Source organism: Pinus tabuliformis, chromosome X (genome assembly GCF_031772625.1).
Source record: "Pinus tabuliformis cultivar Carrire ecotype Pingquan chromosome X, CPIR1, whole genome shotgun sequence".
Taxonomy (NCBI): domain Eukaryota; kingdom Viridiplantae; phylum Streptophyta; class Pinopsida; order Pinales; family Pinaceae; genus Pinus; species Pinus tabuliformis.
This window is the reverse complement of record NC_142308.1, coordinates 888,014,360-888,030,371: the sequence shown is the minus strand read 5'-3', so window position 1 is coordinate 888,030,371 and position 16,012 is coordinate 888,014,360. Positions and strand designations below refer to the sequence as shown.

Here is a 16,012-nt window from a genome sequence, read left to right as displayed (position 1 = left end):
TTGGAGTCATGGGATGCATTGCATCTCGTGCAACACAAACATTTCCCTTACATAGTTTTCTGAATAACACTGCCCATGGCCACCTCAAGCTGAGTGTGTTAATGTTAAAGTGTCTATTTGAGTTTTCTTTCCTATATCCAGAATCTCCTCTAGATAGTCTCGAAGTCTTTCCAATGCATTTTCCAATATACTCTTTGGATCACATCCAATATCTGAAGCCGCAACACATCCAGTTAGGCATGCCTTATATTCTTGTTATTTTCGGTCAAGTAGTTCATAGAGCTTGTGACTACTATATGAGGATTATAATATCAAGATAAATAATTCAAACGCAACACAGTTGTTCAAAATTATTTGAAAGGAATATAATAGAAGGTTTCAATAATTTTTGAAGAATCTATTCTTAAGATTGATGATTTCCTGCACCTACACATGATCCATAGAACAATTATAACAAAGGGTGCTATAATATTATACCACATGGAAGTGAACTCTGGGCTGTGAACTAGTAAACATCCTTCTCATTGCATGGAACAAAACCTGCCCACAAATCTTCTCCCCATTTTTAATACTACCTTTGTTTAGCAAGAAGGGATTCAATTCATTATTAAATTTATGCCCAAGTTTTACTACTTCTAATGGGAGTCAGAATTTTGGATTTAGGATGTTACCCTAGCTTTGATAAGCATTCCAACTCCCAGTTTTACTATAGTTAAAGAAGAATCTGTAGACTGTTGAATGGAAACGACTTTGGAATTGAAACTGATCGTTCCTGGAGCCAATTATTTTGCAAGGGTATCCAGAAGCACACTCCTTTGCACGCATTGAACATCATGATTTCCACTGATAGACAGGAAAATTACTTAGTATTGCAAAGCATGTGAAAAAAGATGACCAAAATAGTTAATGGGATAGAAAGTACATCATGTCATAGTGGCAATGAGGGAATGCCGAAACCATCTCCTAGATGCATAAATGACCAAGAAAAGAAATTAAGAATACAAGCAGGTATACCCTAGACAAAGAAGCAACAGGTGAAGCATTAAAGTTGAAACAGAGAAGTAGAGGCATTAATCTGAAAGAACCAACCAGACTAAAAATTGAGGGTTTTGAGGCGAGAAGCATTGGATAACAAAATGGGAAAATCAAGAAAACATCCAATGTAAGTGATTTAAAAAAAAAAAAAGAAGTTTAAGGTACCCTCTAGATGCGAAATAAAAAGCTACCTGATATCAATCTGGATAGCCATATTTTTTCTTATCTATTTTATTATGCTGTTTTTAGATACCAGGTTTCATAGTTGTTGTGATTGCAAAGAATGTTAAGAATTTTGTGCCCAATAAGAATTGGCTTATATGATTTTGAATTTCTATTGGTTAAACTCAACGTTCACAACTTTTAGGAGTCCATATTCTAGCATGGCATGGACTATCTGCCATGAAAGACCCCTCTAGTGAGTCCTACAGAATCTTGAAAATATTCAAATGAATATGGGCATTTCTCTAACTGTTCACTGGATGCACCTGTATCAACCCCCTGTACACGGTAAAACTAAAAACTAAAAACCTATGGAGGCTTAGAACACATCCTCTAGTCACAAGGTTTGGAAATTCTGGTAGCCTTACATTTATAGAAAGACATTGATCATCCTCCCTTACGAATCTTGATAAACAATAGCACAGGAATTTGTATGAAGAGACTCGAGCATTAGAAAAATATTGACAGGAAATAGATGAGTGCATGTGTTGTGCACGCTCCATCTCATAAACAGAACGAATGTGTAACAATTGTATATACCTATTACCTAGTTGGATGTGAAAAATGGTGTATATATAGAGCGTATACATGAATTAGAATTGTAGCAGAATAAAAAATGCATGGAAATGCTGGCAACCTTAGATTTCTAGCAAAATCAATGATACGAATATATACAATTTCATGAATTAGACTTGTAGCACCTCAAAAATGTTTGGAAATGCTAGCAGTCTAGGATTAATAGAAAAAAACATTAACCATCATCACTTGTGAGCCTCAATAAAGCAATGGCGAGGGCATTTGTTTGAAAAGAATCTGACATTCGCTAAAGGCTAACTGAAAATATATGCATGTGTTTTGTATGCTCAAACTCCTGAACAAAAGGATGACCAGCAACCCTATTCTATGTTAGATGTAAACAATGGTGGATGTACAACATGTATACAGGAGTTGCAGCAAAACATTAAAATATGATATAAATACACCCTGGGAATACATCCACTCAGTGCAAGATAAAATGGACAGAAGTATACACATGTATATGCCGAATCACGATAGAGATGAAAGAATCCTTTCATTCAGAGGTGGATGAGGAAAGCGTGATTCTCCTTTATTTCTTGGACCTTCAGCACTAGGTGGAATAGGTATCATTACTGGACCATTAACACTAGGTGGAGTCATGTTTGAATATAGTGAAACAAGTCTCCTCACTTCAACTAAATGTGTAACAAGCCTACCAGTTGATCCTTGGCAGATTATAGTTGACTGGACCTACAATTGGGTGAATTACATGAACGATCAAAACCAAAAACTTATGTTTGTATATGTAATAAAAATCCAAGAATATTTCAAGGACATATATGCAAGCAACCAAATAACTAGCAATTGTCCCAAAAGGTACAAAGAGAGGCTGATAGGATTATTAAATTAGAATTGTTGAATTTTTCTAGAAGAGTTAATTGGTTTGTGGAAAACCTTATTTTCTTGGATTGGATCATTGTGCAATTACCTTTCTTTAGATGTTTTGTTTATATCTATATTACAAGGAACACATTGAATGTCTTATTTCATTTTAGAGTAAGTTAAGTACCCAAAATCAAGAGGTTAAGTTAATTACCCAAAATAAAGAAACATTTATAGATGGCCATTGGCCAAGCATATACGAAGAATACATCTCATTCCTATGCAATACAAAATCCATATTTTCTTTTCTCTAAGTAAAATTTCAAAAACATGAACACATGCCATTTCATATGCACAATAAACCCAACTTCTGAAATTTCAATGCTTGGATGCATCCCATTCATATGCTACAGTAAACCCATATTTTCCTTAAATTTCAATCCATAAACACATCCATTCATGAGCCATAACAGAACCACAAAAAACAAAACCCGGCCTTGCAATGCCAGAGCATTATCCCCATTCAAAATCAAAGAAGTAGCAAATATAAACACTAGTGTTCCACAGTCTTAACTGCGCAAACCAATCATTTCCATCTGAAAAATCAAGAAAATAAAGATGATGACTAGTTAAGGAGATGATAGTGACCCTTTTTCTGGCCTTCTTCGACCACCTTTTTCCTAGGAGGCTTCATGCGCGCACACATAAAGAAGAATGTCGACTTCAAAAGCTCCAACGTTGTCCTACGACAGAACAAAATTGGACAACCCAGTTCCGGAAATAGGATATGCCTAAGATTTCCCCCAGTGGCAATCTGATCAGAGTTTTTGCATAACAGGGCTAGGTACTTTATGCGCCCTCTACTTTATAATCGAAGGCTGTGTCTCGCAATGGCAGGAAGGTCTTGTCGCTTGCCCAATAAAAATGGCAAGGAAGACATTCAGACATATCCACTGATTAGAAGCAGATATGCAATCAAGAAATGATTCACGCTCCCCTGGAAAAATGATGAAATGAAGAGCTCATCTTGCTTAGAAACCTATCTTGAAGATGCAAACATACCATGGAGCCAATTGCCAATTTAGAGAATTGAAGACCATGTCCAAAGATCCATGTAGATATCTTCGAACACGCTCACTTGAGAAGAACTCATCTTGAAAGAAATAGGGATTTTTTATAACACAGTAAAGCTCAAGGAAAAAAAGCTACCAGATGTCTCAGGAATGATGTGGAGAGAAGAATTGGACCTCTCTTATGCAGAATCACTCCAAAATGCTTTCCACCTTGGAGATTTTGAAGGTGCATGGGAAGTCACAACTGACTGCCTGTCAAACTCAAACCATGCTTTAATAACAAAATAAATATAACATGTCCTCCTACTGACACAAGATGTGAATTGATACTCTGTTTCAATTTCTGAGATGAGAGAATTACTTATGAGAATATTTAAGATATCTGCACATTCATACTGAGGTGGAATTCATCGAATGTTTAAGTTCCCTCCCTCTCTTCAGAAAACCCAAATAGAAATCATTTATTGGTTGCCCGAAGGATGAAAACATAGACCCATAGACAAAAAACTAAAATATCGAACAATCTACCTGGCTAGTGGGCAGGTGAAGCAGATGATAATTACTACTGAAAACCCTATAAGTCCCATCCATCTATTCGATTCCATGATCTCGACATGCCCATGCCCTATCCATTTTTTTTTGCTAGAAAATTAAATAAATAAATAAACACTTGAAAAATAGAAAACCATTGGAATCAGTTTTATGAAATCAAATATTGTTAATGATTAACATATAACATCACAAAATAGATACAACAATGTCAGGTTTCTTGTACAGTCCAATCATAAGGTGCTTTAGAATAACAATTTAACATCTGGTAGAGTAGATGAAATGAGAATACTATGAATAGAAATATCTGCAAACAAATTCCATGAAACATTCTTCTTTCTCATAGCATACCAAGAGCCATTCATGGATATGCTCATGATCCCATGATGTTTATCAACTACTATGATTCCTTCTGACATACATACCCCACTCTCAACACTTCTAATTAATGAATATGGTTGGTTAGAACTCTGTGAAACGAATCAGGACCAATTTCTCTAATTAATTTAGATGTAAGGTATCAATCTACACGTACCTGGTCATCTGGAAATAATATATTGATGTGCAAAGCAGCTCACAAATCACAACATATCTATTTCATGCCCTGTAAAAGCTTGTAAACGCAACCAGTGAGATAAAATAATGAAATTAAACAACATTTTGAACTGTTAAAAATAGAAGGAACGAAGGCCAAGTACTATGTAATCCACACAGTCCACCAAGTGAAAAGGCTAGCTGGCCTGGCTACTCACCGACAAAAAAATTTTAACCAACCAGCGGAAGCACAATATTTACCTGGCAGGAAGAAGCAGAGCACTATCACTGTAAACCCTAAAGCCTGCACTACCTCCTCCATTTTTCTTTGATTTGGCTGGACCGCTTGTAAAATTTGAAAGCCATCAAAATTGAATGATGGACGACATCAATTATTGCCATTAATCGAGTTTCCCTCCAATATTACATTTATGGGCAACAAAATAAATATAACAGGATCCAACTCTGTTTCAAATTCCAAGATGAGAGAATTACATGACGAAAATATTTAAGATGATAGGATCTGCACATTCAGACTCCAGCGGAGTGCATTGAATGTTTGACTGTCCTCCCTCCCAATAACCCGAACATCAGTGATTTATTGGTCACCCGATGGGTGAAAAGCGGAAAAGCTAACCAAGTTTGGGTCTGCATCCCAGCTGGATTGGATGAGAAGACGTCGAACCAGATCAAGCGCAGGTAGTTTTAATTGACAGTATTAGTATTCATATACAGATTACAATTAATAGTTTTGCAGATTTCAGAAGATCTTGGAAATTTGATGGACATGAGATGAATTCATTCATTTCTATCAGATTTCTAAAATATCCCTAAATCTGAAATAAGGTTAGGCTTCAGGTGAATAGCATCAATTCATATTTTAATCACAATTAACCAGAAGTCTGTATAGTTGATTGCAGATTCCAAAATATTCTGAAAATTTGATTTGATAGATATAGTTAAATTAACTGTGCTTAAAATCAATAACAGTAAATGTTTTCAAAATATGTACTTACTGATCGATCCATATGGAGTTAAAGATTTATAGTTGAAGCCGAAAACTTGGGTTACATTATCAAAGTTTGGATGTTGTGCAACTAATGTCTAGTCGGTGTAGTTCATTCTGTAATTGAAATTTGTCACTGTGATATTCACTCTCCAGTACTCTTTGTAATTCAACTTCACATGCCAGTGTACTCTGATCGGGCACATATGATGGGTGCACTATAGAAGTGGTGGCTGCAAGGTGTTTGTGGCAGAATTTGTCCCCAACAACTTAAGAACTGGTGAATCGGTACTGCATCAAATTAACAACACAATTTAGAATCTGATGAATCTAGATTTGGTAGAAGATCAAGGTTTTTTTGCCAAATTTAATTTGATTGAAGATTTTAAGAATATTTTTAAATCTTATTAACAGTAACCTAATTACATATTTATTGGATTTTAAAATATTTTACCAATCTGCCATAAAGATAGAAATGACTTCGTATTGATGAAAATATTTTGGAATGTAATGAACCAAAAAGAAAAAGAAGTTGCTGCTATCGGTCAGATTTTAAAATATTTCACAAATTTGCAAATTTAAAATTAATTGAATGAATTTTCAAGGGAATAAGAATCATACTCAATACAAGCAGGTTGAGTTATGTTGTTCTGGCAAGCGCAGGCGCAAGTAGGGCATGGTGTTATAGTATCATTATAGAACGATGATAAGGAGACACAGCATGTTGAACTTTTCTGAGCCAGGAACTGAGAATATGTGCATGTTACATTCCATGTCACTGCACAAGGACAAGGGAAATTCAAATATAAGACTTAGCCAGCTCAGAGTGAAACACATAACATTCACAAATATATAAATTATGAGGGATTATAATAGTGTATTACTCAGAACTTGAGTGGTTCTGCGGCGATCTGGACTAAAGAACAGGCTGGGTTTAACAATCTTAGCAGGGCCACAAGTATAACCCAGTCCTGGAGCCTTCAAAGTGAAATTCTTTGGCAATTTGACAGTTTTGTTAGTGGTCCCTGAATTGCCCACACTAACTTGGAAGGATGCGATGGAATTTGGAGGATCCTGAGCCCAAGATGCCAATGCTCCACCTTTGCAGCAATTAGTAAATTGCTGATTGTAAGGCACACCTAGTAAGAGATCAACAACGGTGGGGTCCTTCTTGCAACAGTGTGGAACACCTACTTTCCATTTGGAGCAATCTCCTTGCTCTGTTGTCTGGCCACCAACCACAGCCCAGATGACCTCCTTTTTTGCCCAGTGCCAACCCAAAGTCCATCCTGGGGGGCTTGGTATATGGCGGTACTACTGAAAATTGTGCATGGTCATGGCCACCTACAGAGGGAAGCTCATTAGACTCAGCAAAGAGTAAAATAAGTTCTAGCATGAAGATTTTCAGGGAATTTTTAGTAAATTGTACCAATGTTTCTAGTGAATACTTACTTAATTTTAGGGACATAAAGCTAATTAAAAATGAGTGAAGTATTTACTCAAAATATCGAACATACCAATCAATACAACACAATTTATCAGAAATTTTCATCAATATCAAAATAAACTCTACCTGACTTGAAGGTTTTCCAAATTTGTCATCATGTCAAGCTTTGAGAATTTAACTTGTAGGCTACTAGGAATGAAATTCAGAAAAGCTCAACATCTATTTCAGGAAAATGAGGAAAGGGAATTATAATTCAAGACCTATTTGATGAAAGGACATTACTTGCAACATATCCATTTGCAGTCGAAGACACAATATCCCATTTGTTTGTCATGTTACTATTTGGATCCAATGGATCATAAGCACTTGTAAAGAAAATTTGCAGCAACCTCAGCAACGATATATTAATAGCCAAGTTGAACACTAAATTGGTGTCTGATCCCCCCTTGTTTGTGAGACAAGGGATCTCATCCACATAGAAATTTGACTGCTAAAGTCTACCATACATGTTAGGGAACCTATTTACTTTTTGTACATTGACAAATCAACCAAATTTGAATCTGATTCTACTGAAAACTTCAAAATATGTATCATAAAAGTAGCTTAGGGTTTATTGTCCATTATCCAAAACTTCTTTAGAATCTCAATTGCTTACTTACCCGTGTTCGAGGACCAGCTCACCTCAGCTCAGCCAAACCTCCAAGACCAAGAAATAATAGATGTCAACTTCACTTGCCAGTTTCTTATTGCACCATGCGATAGAGTTTTTTAAACTAACTGTTAGGACCAGGTAATTTACATACAACACAAATATAATCATATCAAATTTATCATAATCAAACAAATAATAAAATTTAGGACCTACACCGGTCTTAGTGATGCCTGTAATCTGTAAGTACTCATAAATCCATGAGTACCAAGCACAGGAGGCTACCTTAGCCCAGAAAAGGACTTCTTCAACTTGCACACATGGGTATCCCATCCTAACAAAGATATTATATTTGAACCCAAGCTGAAACAAAACCATGAATCACTCTTCCTACCACCTACATCTCTGCCCCTGTCAAAATCCACTAAAGCATGCAGCAGCTCAAAGCACTGTGCCAGTGTGCCCTTTAAGTACCTCACATACCTCAGACCATGGAGCATATTTGCAGCAACCTCAGCTCAACCATATATTAGCAGCCAAGCTGGACACTAAATTGGTGTCTGAGCCCCCCTTGTTTGTGAGACAAGGGATCTCATGCACACAACAATTTGACTGCTAAATTCTACCAGACATGTTAGGGAACCTATATACTTTTTGTACACTGATGAATCAACCAAATCTGAATCTTAATCTACTGATAACTTCAAAATATGTATCATAAAAGTAGCCTATGGTTTATTGTCCATTATCCGAAACTTCTTCAGAATCTCAATTGCTTACTTACCCCTATTCAAGGACCACCTCACCTCAACTCAGCCAAACCTCCAAGACCAAGAAATAACACATGAGGTGTATGTCCTTCATGTCAACTTCACTTGCCAGTTTCTTCTTGCACCATGGGATAGAGTTTTTTTAACTAACTTTTAGGACCAGGTCATCTACATACAACACAAATATAAGCATATCAAATTTATCATAATCAAACAAATAATACAAGTTAGGACCTGCAACAGTCTTAGTGATGCCCATAATATGTAAGTACTCATCAAAAAAACAAAGTACCTTCAGAATTTGTTTTGTTGCACACATAATTAGTTTATGTTTGGACCCTCACAACCTAGTGCGCTCCTTAGAAGCTAGAGCGATTCACGTTCAAGTTATTAAAATTTAACACATATCAATCCTTTTTGTCCTCTTTTTAGGAGGTGCTACATTAATTGTGGGTGTGGAATGCTCATCACATTGAACACCCTCCTCATTATTTCTATCTCCCATTCGCGGAAATTCAACAATGGTTTCTTGCCAAGGTTCAAGAATGACTATTGGATGATTTTGTGAAACAATCAAATCATCATGTGCTTGTATCTCCTCCCCATGCTCACTCCCAGATGTTTCACCTGATTCCTATACACAACAGACTTTAACTTGTTATAATAACATTAAAACCTCCAATTGATTTATTGCATTATTCATATAATATTATAAACTACTAACCTCGGATCCCTAACCAGTAATTAATTTTTCCCCTCGATTTATCATGTGTTGGCGAAGACCTTGGGAACCATGTAATAAAGCATATTTTAGGTCTTCCTCTGAAGCTTCCTTTTGAAACTGGTGAACCTACATTAACAAAGATAATCATATCTATAAGGTAAAATAACTAATAAGATACAATTAACTCAATGTGATCATGGTTAATTTGCCTAAAATACAAAATATAATAGATGGAAATATCACTTACCATACCACCACGAATACTATTATATCCACTAGAGCCTAATTTGTGAGATCCAATTTTTGACACCCTAGCCTGGGTTGCTTTTCTTGTATCTTGTAGGCCTCTCTTAGCTCCTCCTTGTACAGATGGTGTATAGTTTGGATTTCTGAGGACTTTCCTCTTAAACTTGGCGTCTTTCATATGTTCATCCCATGTCACTTGGTCTATGATCCAAGCTGGACGTGGATACATCAAGTTTTTTGTCAACTTTGTCACTAAATTGGACCTCTTTGAGTGCATGTATTTACTTGCAATCTATAAAATAAGTTCCTTATCAAATCCAGGATTACCAAATGCTATTACTACATCTTTAAATAGTTCCTCCTTTTTGGCATTGGCTTGTTTCCTCCAATCCATTTGGATGGTATTTCCAAATAATTGTTCTGCACAACGAAAAATAAAGTGATAAAATTTCAGCCATGTTTCATCCTTCAAGACATTTCCTTTTGAAGTGAGCAAGATTATAACTTCTTGCATTACTTTTGTGGTCACCAATGATATTGTTTTATTCTTTGGGATTGAGGAAGGTTCCCTTATAGATGCATTAGGCACTGTGTCACTTACTTCCTGCATTTACAATGAAATTGTGGAACTATTAAGAACCCAACCAAAATATGAAACCATTTTTCATTAATAAAATAATGATCCTAAACATAGCAAATGAAATTATAAAAAAAATAAAATAATTTTATCTCTTGATCTCTTGCAGGAGCTACACTCTCCAACAATGACATTTCCCATAACTGAATTTGTTCAATTATTTCTTGTCTGATTTGAACATTTGCAGGAATATCTGGTAGGAGCCTTAACATTATTTTTTGTGAGTCTATAAGACTCTTCAAAGAAACTTGTTCTAGTCGTGGTGGGAGAATGCTGACTAGACCCACATTTGATGTAGAGGGCATGTTATCAGGTTCTGGTCTAGGTGTAGATGGCATAACATGACCCTCTATACCAACAGATTGTATACTTGTTGGAGTCACCCTAGAAACATCTTGCAAGGCACAAATATAAATAATAAGATGGAATAACAGATGAATAATGTTGAAATATGTAACTAGGTTTGGTCTTCATAATGACATATAATCACAATTCTATGTAATTTATGTAAAAAAAGGAAGAAGAATATTATTTTGTTATGCTTGAGGCATGGGTTTCATGAACACATGAAGAAACAAGTCCCATTATAGAATGACAATATCTCGGAAGACTCATTAAAAGAAGTTCATGAACGTGGCAAATGATCAATGAAATGTATAGTAAAGTTGTAAATAATCATGGCAACCAAAATACTAATCAATACAGATAGGTGTCCATGAGGTATGTATAATAATTTTCTTTTAAAGGGTCCATCATAAGATGTAGTAGGGTTGAATTTATGGGTTTATATTTTAAGAAATACCCTAGTATTTAGAAACCTTAATCTTAAGGTACTTGTTCCCTTTGATTTGATTTCTAGGGCATGGGATAAACTCTATAATGACATAAAGGGAGAAGAGTATGATCTAAGGTTTGAATTTAAGAAACCATAAAAAAGTAACTTGACATCATGTTTTGGAATAATATATTGTTTGGGTTACTTGTTAAAATAGTATTATATGTACAAGAAGAAAAAAACGGATGGGGTGATCCATTTGAAGGCATGATGTAGCTCTTCGTAACACCTCATAAATCATGGAGTCATTGTGCAAAAGCTTTATTAAATATATGCCCTAGTTTTCTCAACAAATAACATAATCAAACTCACATAAATAAATGGTTGAATCTTACATCTTGCATAACATTAGATGTATATGGGGCATTAATGATCCCTGCATGCCAACATCGGTTGTATTGAGGGGCATAAATTAATCCTGCATGCCAACAAAATGCACATTTAGTAAAAACACAAATATTAATAAATATATATAGTGAAATAAGTTAAGTAAATGCACAAAAATATTGATCAAGTTTTACCACTCTCATTACCTTAGATGTTTTATAAGGTGTTTTAGGGGTTGGAATGACTTTAGCAATTTCCTTCATTCTACAAACATAAATTAGCATAATATAATAAGGAATATAAGATAATTGAACATATAAAAGACAATATTCAAGCTTACCTCATGCATCATCATAGCAGCGTCTTGCCCTCGTGCATTTGTTAACATTTCCATAAAAGTAGTGAATGTCATTGAATCCACCATAGTAGCATCAGTAACACCCATGGGTACATTCTTAAAAAAACACATAATAACATAAAAATAAGAAAATCTTGATCAAAAAACTGATAAGAAAATAGAATCAGTAACACCAAATATGTGTTGAGTGAGCATTGAATATATGTCCAACACTTTGAGGAAAGCTTATCAGAGTGTTCCAACAACCATTTAAGTAGTCATAAACAAACTTTTGAAGTATCATTTGAAAGTTATTTCTAAAAAAAAATCCAATCTCTAACTAAATAAAAAACATAAATAATACAAATACAAAAAAGCAACATAAATACCTGGTCTGCCATTTTGTATAGAATAATGTAATAGAAATCTGCGAAGAAAAGTTTTTGGACACTAGTTAGGATCATTACATAAATAAATGTTGAAATATATGAAAACGTGTAAAACCATAAAATTATTCTAAAATATGTTGGTTTAAACTTCTATGCATGTAATACTAATTTCATTGAGCAATTCTCTCGATTATATTACAAAGGGTAATGCATTGTCTTAAATTGTTGTCGCATAATGCAAAGTAATCTCTGTAGAATATCTCCTTGCTTCCTACAAACATTACATCACTATCTCATTGCAGTCACAATCAACTCCAAACCAGACCTTGCTTGCCTTAAAACCCCAGACCATACCTCAAGATGATTTGCTGCCACATAAAAACCTTAGGGGTGATTCGTTGCCACAAACAATCCCTTATAGGTGGTTCGCTGCCACAATTGATACCTCAGGGATGATTTGTTCTCATCAGCAATGCCTCAGAGGTATCTTTCTGTCTCAGAATTGCCTCATAGACATGTTGCTGCGATAGTGAAGCCTTAGATTTATTGTGTGCTATAGATAATGCCTTAGAGATAGGCCAATGCCTTAGATAATGCCTCAGGGATGATTCGCTACCCAGATAATGCCTCAAGATAGTTTTCTGCCACAGTTAGTGTCTGTTCGATCATTTATATAACAACATTCAGAAGTTGGATTAAAGTGAGAGATTTTAGAAAATTAAATGAAAGTCTGGTTGGTTGACTCTCTACAATTATGGATTGAAACCAACGAGGTTCCATATATGGTGTTTAAAAAACAAACAGTGTTCCTAACAAACAAGCATCATTTTTTATATAAAATATTTAAATAAATTATCACTAGTTTATATTAAACTGTGAAATCAGCATTTGAAAAGCAATGCATATGAAGCATATTAAGCATGCATGGAAACTACTAATCGGAGTCCAAAGAATTATTATGGTAGATGAAGCAATATGGTCTGTTTCATTAGAAGAGCACCAATATGAAATAAAGGACCCTGAAATATGCTTGGAAAATGAAAAGACATAAAATAATGAAGAGTACTAGTGGGAGAGAGGGTATAAAAACTCAGAATTATGTTTAACACTCCAATATATTTAACCACACGTGGAATAAGTGAGTTCAAATGAATGACAATGCAGTGAATGCCCATGAGCTCTGGTTTCATCAATTCATGAGTAAATGTTGGTGTGGGATTACACCAAATAATGCCAATTTCATGCCTCATACTTCTCAAAGACCCAAGCTACAAATATCATGGTTTGGTATTACACCTATGCGTAGATTTGTGGAGATTTGAGATGTTCAGAGGAGAATCATTCATATTTCCATAACACCCTCTAGAACCTATTTCATTCTAACGAATTAGAGTCTAGTGCCAAACACATGATCACCTATCCAAGCAAAAGATCATCCCAGTGCATTGCCTAGAATGGTGGATATCAAGTGACTCAATGTGGCCATTTATTGCACAGAAGTTGAAATATATAACAATCAGCCAATGGGGTGTGAATTTTCATAAAAGGATGACCTCATTTCTCAAAACACACCTAAAGGAACTAGGATTGTTACAATGTTGTATGTTGGTTTAGGGTGCAACACTATCATGTTATAAGACACAATTGCATATCAAAGGTTATACTCCATGGGATACATAAAGAAAATTAATTTTATTTTCTTAATGAAACACAACCCAACCACTAAACATGTGCTTGAGCATTGATTAATTGTTAGATTATGGGTAATCTCCACTTAAGACCACATGGAGAACCACTACCTTTATGTCTCCATATACATAAAGGTGTGCTACTTTAGAAGAGCACCAATATGCAATAAAGAACCCTGAAATATGCTTGGAAAATGAAAAGACATAAAATAATGTAGAGTATTGGTGGCAAAGAGGGTATAAAAACCCAAAATTATATTTAACCCTCCAATATAGTTAACCACACATGGAATAAGTGAATTCAAATGAATGACAATGCAGTGAATGCCCATGAGCTCTGGTTTCATCAATTCATGAGTAAATGTTGGTGTGGGATTAAACCAAATAATGCCAATTTCATGCCTCATACTTCTCAAAGACCCAAGCTACAAAAGATCATCCTAGTGCATCTACTAGAATGATAGATATCAAGTGACTCAAGTGATATCAAGTGCATCTCCTTGCTTGAATTCTTTGTTTGGATTGGACATTAGTGATCCATTAAATATGCCCAAGATTATGGAGAGTAATGATGCATTATTTTGTTAAGGTATAGTTGATTCTCTTACAGAAAATATCTCAGAGATTGTTACAGAAGCTACATGCAAGTAGGAACTTTACCAATTTGATAATCCTTTGAAGACCCCTGAGGTTACAGAGGGATATAATATAGATGTGGAAAAGAATGAAGTTGAATATGGAGCATGCCAGGAAAGCATTTTTATTGTTGATTGAATAACTGATGCAAGTCCAATTAGAGAACAATTGTTTGATATGGACAACAATGAAAAACATGAGTGATTCATTGACCCTACCAAAATTGAGGGAAACAATGGCCAGGAAGCTGGAGAGACCCAAAGTTTCAAAGTTGGAGAAAATATACAAATTGTGGTGAGAAAGCAGGAACCTTCCCAATTTGATACTCAATTGAGGATCCATGAGGTTACGGAGGGATATAATATATCTCCTTGTTTAAGCACCTGATTTGGCCTGGACTCCAGTATTCCATCCAAAAGTTCAGGAACTTAGAAAAAGTTACAATATATCCCCTTGTTTAAGTATGAATGAATCTCTTCTAGAAGACAAGGATGTGTGCAATCAACAACTTTCCTTGGATAATCCATTGAAGAGGCTTGAACATGCTGAGGGACCAGAATATGATACCCTAGTGAAAAATCTTGAGCTTATAGAAATTGATGTGACATCAGAGACTGAATATTTGTCACTGCATGTCCCACTTGGAGACCATGTGTGTGTCATGGAGAAGGATGCTACAGTTTTGGATGGGATAGATCATTCTGAAAGTATTCTCCTCACATAAAATCCTGTAGAATCTGAAGAACTAGCTGAGGTTTATACTATTTTGGATGCTATGAATGTTCCTAGTAAAGGGGATTCAAGAAGAACCAAACTTGTATACAGAATATTGACTTTGAGCAATAGATTACAAAATTTTCAATTGGACTTACAAGGACCATTCTCTATATTGTTGATAAAGAAAATTTCCATATTATATGTGATTTTATCTTGATGGTAAAAGAAATTTGTGTGTGATATGGACCTATTTCCTGCTAAAGACATAGAGTCTAGTCCCAAACACATGATCACATATCCAGGCAAAAGACAATCCCAGTGCATCTCTTAGAATGGTAGATATCAAGTGACACAATGTGGCCATTTATTGCACAGAAGTTGAATTATATAGCAGTGAGCCAATGGGGGGTGCATTTTCATAAAAGGATGACCTCATTTCTCAAAACACACCCAAAGGAACTAGGATTGTTACAATGTTGTATGTTGGGTTAGGGTGTAACACTATCATGTTATAAGACACAATTGCATATAAAAGGTTATACTCCATTATTAATTTAAATTGTGATGCTAATTTATAGCTAATTATTGATTTTTTTGCATTACAACACTAAAAAGAAAATATAATTGAGTGAAAAAAGTGGAACCAACATCACAAGAAAAACCCAATATGGTATGATGTCCTCTTGAAGAAACCAACCATGTCAAATGTGAGGAATATCAAGCGAGGATGAATGTAGAAAAACCCCTAAATCTTGCAGAAACTGTGAGGATCCTAAAGTAGAAACACTCC

General features: G+C 35.2%; 1 pseudogene; it reads right to left on the bottom strand.

The window, feature by feature from the left end:
* Nucleotides 1-84: 84 nt before the first annotated feature.
* On the bottom strand, nucleotides 85-7,164 carry LOC149142539 (protein COBRA-like; annotated as a pseudogene).
* Nucleotides 7,165-16,012: the final 8,848 nt, after the last annotated feature.